The following is a 6121-nucleotide window of genomic DNA, read 5'->3' as shown; positions in this document are numbered from 1 at the left end:
ATCAGCTAGCCGAATTCCTCAGTCGGGAAACAACCACGCAGTAGAGCGGACGGATGAGAGTCGCGCTCCGCAAATTTCGAGTACCAGGTTCTCAACCTCCCGGATCCCGCGCTTCGGGTCCGCGACGTGGTGAAGCTCGACTTCCAGGATAAGCGCTCCGTGGTTCCTGGTTCATGTTTACAAAATATCATTTCAATTCATTCTTCGCGCAAGCACAAATTCAGCAGCTATAAATGCGCTACTGAAATTTTTTCTACTATTGATTAATTAATAAATTATATAAATCATTACACAATATTTTCAACGTGTTCTTATGCTGAAAATATTTAATACTATTCGAGGAACAACCTGAGGTGGTTATCGGTGGTTGTTCGAGGTGGTTGAACGTAGTCGGACGTGGACGAGGAGAAGGACGAGGAAGACGAGGATTTCTGCTCGGTGAGTTTAACATTTTTATAATATTTAATGGCAATTGTAATTACATTTCATCTGAAATATTACAAACTTGTCACGTTGACAATAAATTATTTCAATTCATTTTTCGTGCAAGCACATATTCAGTAGCTATAAATAATCTTATACAATTTATCATATTATTAATTAATTAATTGATATTCTTATAATATTTAACAGCAATTGTAATTATATTTCATCTGAAATATTACAAACTTGTCACGTTTACAATAAATTATTTCAATTCATTTTTCGTGCAAGAACATATTCAGTAGCTATGAATAATCTTATACAATTTATTATATTATTAATTAATTAATTAATATTCTTATAATATTTAATGGCAATTGTAATTATGTGGTATCTAAAATCTTTCGAACTTGTCATATTTATAATAAATTATATCAATTCATTTTCCGAGTAAACATAAATTCGGTAGCTATAAATGCGCTGATGAAATTTATTATATTATTGCTTAATTGATTCAGTATAAAAATCCTGACATAATATTTTTGATGTGTTCTCATACTGAAAATATTTATTACTATTCCAGGTATGACCCGAGGTGGTTGGCGATGTTTGAAGGTGGTCGGAGGTGGACAAGCACGGGGACGTGGAAGACGAGGAGAACAAGGTGGACGAGGAGGACGAGGATTTGTGCTCGGTGAGTTTAACATTTTTATAATATTCGATGGCAATTGTAATTATATTATATCTAAAATTTTTCGAACTTGTCATGTTCACAATAAATTATTTCAACTCATTTTTCGCGCGAGCACAAATTCAGTATTTATCGATGCGCTCATGATATTTCTATAATTTTTGATAATTTTATCATAATCTTGTTGATAGAATGTGTCAGTGAAAAAATCATATTAGTACGTACACAACATTCTTAAAGTGTTCTGATTTTTGTTTGTTCCAACACGCTAGTGAAATTTCTGTGATGTTTCATAATTTTTTCGTAATCCTCGTAGAATGTGTCAATAAAAAAATTATGTCACTCCTTCAACAATATTTTTCTTGTGTTCTGATACTGAAATTATTGATCAGTATTGGACGTATGACCAGAGGTGGTTAGCGGTGGTCGTTGGAGGTTGTTGGCAGTAGTTGCGGTGATGAAGGTGCACAAGGAAAAGCACGACGATTACGAGGACTTGTGCACTGTGAGTATAACATTTGTATGATATTTGATGGAGTAGGAGTAGGAGTAGGATCAGGAGTGGGAGATGGAGTAGGATGAGGAGTAGAATCAGAAGTAGGAGTGGAAGTAGGTGTTGGAGTAGGATCAGGAGTAGAATCAGAAGTAGGAGTGAGAGTAGAAGTGAGAGAAGGAGTAGTAGGAGTTAAAGTGGAAGTAAGAGTAGCAGTAGTAGGAGATGGAGTAAGAAATAGGAGTAGGAGATGGTGTAGGAATCGGAATAGTAGTAGGAAATAGGAGTAGGAGTAGAGGTAGAATCAGAAGCAGGAGGAGGAGTACGAGTGAGAGAAAAATGAGAAGTAGGATCGTGTGTAACTCGTACTTGAGAGTAGGGTAGGGTAGGGTAGGTGATGAAGGCGCACGAGGAAAAGGACGACGATGACGACGACTTGTGCACTGCGAGTATAACATTTTTATGATGTTTGATGGAATAGGAATAGGATCAGGAGTAGAATCAGAAGTAGGAGTAGGGAGTAGGAGTGGGAGAAGGAGTAGTAGGAGTTATGGTAGAAGTAAGAGTAGCAGTAGTAGGAGATAGAGTAGGAATAGGAGTTGGAAGTAGCAGAGGAGATGGAGTAGATATAGGAGTTAAAATTAAAAGTAGGAGATGGAGTAGGCATAGGAATAGAAGTAGGAAGTAGGAGTAGCAGTGAAGGTAGGATCAGGAGTAGCATTGTGAGTAGAGTAGGAGTAGAAGTAGGATCTGGAGTCATAGTAGGAGTGCGAATAAAAGGGTAGGAGCGTTAAAGGGTGGAAGGGTGGGATGGGGTGAGGTGGGGTGGGGCGGGGTAGGGTCAAGTCGTGTATTAAATAATAAATCCATATTTAATGACAATTGTAATCATGTGGCATCAAAAATTCGGTAGCTATAAATCCGCTAATGGAATGTATTATATTATTGATTGATTAATTAATTCTTTTGATTCTCATATAATACTTTTAATTTGTTCTCATACTGAAAATGTTCATTACTATTCCAGGTATGACACGAGGTGGTTATCGGTGGTTGTTGGAGGTGGTTGACGGTGGTTGAAGGTGGTCGGAGGTGGACGAGGAGGAGGAGGAGGAAGACGAGGAGAACAAGGTGGACAAGGAGGACGAGGATTTGTGCTCGGTGAGTTTACCATTTTTATAATATTTAATGGCAATTGCAAATATATTCTGTCTAAAACTTTTCAAACTTGCCATGTTCAGAATAAATTACTTCAATTCATTTTTCACGCGAGCACAAATTCAGTAGCTATCGATGGGTTCATGATATTTCTATAATTTTTTATAATTTTGTCGGAATCTTCTTGGTAGAATATGACAGTGAAAAAATTATACTGGTACTTACACGACATTCTTGACGTGTTCTAATTTTTGCTTGGTCCAATAAGCTAGTGAAATTTCTGTAATGTTTCGTAATGTTTTCACAATCCTCGTAAAATGTGTCAATGAAAAAATTATATCAATCCTTTCACAATATTTTTATTGTGTTCTAATACTGAAATTAGTTATTAGTATTCGAGGTACGACCAGATGAAGTTATCGGTGGTCGTTGGAGATGTTTGGCAGTGGTTGCAGGTGATCAAGGTGCACGAGGAACAGGATGACGATGACAAGGATTTGTCCACTGTAAGAATAACATTCCGTGATATTTGATGGAGTAGGAGTAGGATCAGGAGAAGGAGTTAGAGTAGGATCAGGAGTAGGAGGAAAAGTACGAGTGAGAGTAGAATGTGGAGTAGGATCTTGAGTACCGTGTACTCGTGAGAGGTGGGGGGTGGGATGAGGTGGGGTAGGTAAGGGTATGGTGGGCGGTAAGGTAGGGTAGGGCTATGTCATGTAGGGTCATGTTTACAATAAATTATTTCGATTCATTTTTGAAGCAAGCACATATTCAGTAGCTATAATTGCGCTAGTGAAATTTATTATATTATCAATTGATTGAATAATTACATTAATCCTTATATAGTATATTTGGTGTGTTCTTATACTGAAAATATTTATTACTGTTCCAGGTATAATCCGAGGTGGTTATGGGTGGTTGGTGGAGGTGGTTGGCGGTGGTTGGAGGTGGACGAGAAGGAGGACGAGGAAGATGAGAAGAACAAGGTGGACGCGGAGGAGGAGGATTTGTGCTCGGTGAGTAAAACATTTTGATAATATTTATTGGTAATTGCATTAACATTGTATTTGAAATTTTTCAAACTTGTCATGTTTACAATAAATTACTTCAATTCATTTTTCGCGTAAGACCATGTTCAGTAGCTTCAAATGTGCTAATAAAATTTATTACATATTAATTAATTATATTCATCCTTACATGATATTTTTGATGTGTTCTTATACTAAAAATATTCATCACTATTCCAGGTATAACCCAAGGTGGTGAGCAGTGGTCGTTGAAGGTGGTGAGCGGTAGATGGAGGCGGTCGAGCTGGACGAGGAGGAGGACGAGGAAGACGAGGATTTGTGCTCGGTGAGTTTAGCATCGTTATAATATTTGATGAAGTAGGATCAGGATCGGGAGTAGGAGTAGGAGTAGTATCAGGGAAAGAAGTAGTATCAGGAGTAGAAGTAGGAGTAGGATCAGGAGTAGGTGTAGAAATAGGAGTGGTAGTAGTAATAGAGGCACGGTGCGGGGGGGGGGGGGGGGGGAAGGGTAGGGTGAGAAAGAAGAAAAACCGAATAGAAAATAGTAATAGCCCTTTGCCGCAGCATAGATCCATACAAGATTCCAAGGTAGGCATCTTAGATTTACGAGCAAAGTCTGATTAGTACTTTGTCAATCTTGTTAGACCTATGAGATACGTTTCTAACCAGACAAAAATATATCGAAAATTTACAGTATTTGACAACAGTGATACCTTATCACATGGACAGTGGCCCACCTGATAATCAAGCTTCACAAGTCCTCATTAAGAGTAAGTTTTACAAGTTCTTGGTAACAGTACCAACAATTACTTAATAACTTCATTCGAAATTAATGATATGTTTTTGTTTTCAGTATTAAAGGCTATCAATGAGGATAGTCCAACGATGCCCACATTATTAACGGACTACATATTGAAAGGTGGGTTGATATCTTTCACCTTGTCTTGAATCCGTGCGAGATAAACACTTGTATATTTCACGGTCCCGTTATTATCATGAGGTTGAAGTTCGTAATGTTATTCAGGCGATGAATTTTTAGAAAAACTTGGAATACAACTTCAGGATTGTCTGAACATAAGTAAACCGTAATAAACCAAATTGTAATCATATCAAGTTATCAGTAATAAGCAATTGCGGGTAAAATATTAGCTTACTTTTGTAAGTATTTATGAATATAGCCTCCATGAATATTCGTTGTTGGTATATAAGGTCTGGCAACGTACCTACTTTCTGTAAGAGATGTTGAAGACTTTTAACATAATTATATTTCAGATCTGTGCCCCACCTAGTGATCCACTAGTACATATCCTCCGACGTGACATCGCTCCGCTACGTATGCAGAAGAAAAGATGTATTAAGATGCAGATTGCTCCTCTCTTCTTGCCATTGTGCTTTCAGCCATTGTTGTGGTGTGTGTTTAAAATTAAGGACAGTATATAATATAGAATAACAGGTACATCTACGAATATAGCACTGCAATAAATCTTATATAAATGAGCTCTCACTGAGATTTCTCTGTATTTATAACTCGACGCGAGAAGGCAAAAATCAATGTAATGCCATCTGTAAGGTAATTGGACTCGTATTTGCACTACGAGAACTCGTTGGGAATTTTGCGGTGAAGTTTGAAAAATTGTTGTAGAAGAAATTAAATAACTATAAAAATGGATAAAAAATATTATCTCTAATAGTAAATGTAGCTAATACAGCTTTAACCGTATATCGATTATGTTAATGATCTATTGTGACAAGATCGGAATTAGATAAGCTCTCTAAATACCCTTTTCTAGTCTATTAACTTATATAATGTACATGTAAATGTATATTTCTTCAGTTTATACAATCACTGCACTAGGATTACCCTTGCCATGTTTTATGGTGCGCTTGTGTAATTTGTATATTATTAACCTTACGCTTTACTCTATTTGCGACAAGTTGCGACTGTTTCTAATTTCTTGGCAATTATTTATGTACATGTATGTGTATATATGTATATATATACTTATGAATGTGTATATACATATATGCACATATTTAAAACTAGACTTTTACAATAAACATAGAGGTTTTAGTATATTCACATACGGATTTCTGTGTATATGTATACTTGAACTAAAATATCCTTATCTCTAATACGGAGTTCTTCGTAATTCGCATTTGTTCTTGTAACCCAATGTCCTACATACGATGGCAAAAATCGAGATCCAACTTAACTGAGTCTCAAAGCCCTGTTGACACAAAAGCAGCTACTTGATAGAAATTATAGTTTATAGTTTACACAGCCCATTGCATGATTTTTCATTATAAATACATATGTTTCAATGTATT

The 6121-nt window shown here is 36.5% G+C and overlaps 1 long non-coding RNA gene across 1 annotated transcript; it reads left to right on the top strand.

The window, feature by feature from the left end:
• Positions 1-1094: 1094 nt before the first annotated feature.
• LOC124184996 lies at positions 1095-5411 on the top strand. Its single transcript, XR_006871307.1, has 7 exons — positions 1095-1117; positions 3158-3271; positions 3658-3781; positions 4013-4118; positions 4488-4563; positions 4647-4712; positions 5066-5411. It is a non-coding gene; the product is annotated as an uncharacterized LOC124184996 (long non-coding RNA).
• The last annotated feature ends 710 nt before the right edge of the window (positions 5412-6121 follow it).

This window comes from Neodiprion fabricii, chromosome 6 (assembly GCF_021155785.1).
Source record: "Neodiprion fabricii isolate iyNeoFabr1 chromosome 6, iyNeoFabr1.1, whole genome shotgun sequence".
NCBI lineage: Eukaryota > Metazoa > Arthropoda > Insecta > Hymenoptera > Diprionidae > Neodiprion > Neodiprion fabricii.
The sequence above is the reverse complement of the archived record's forward strand: the minus strand, read 5'-3'. Positions and strand labels throughout refer to the sequence as shown.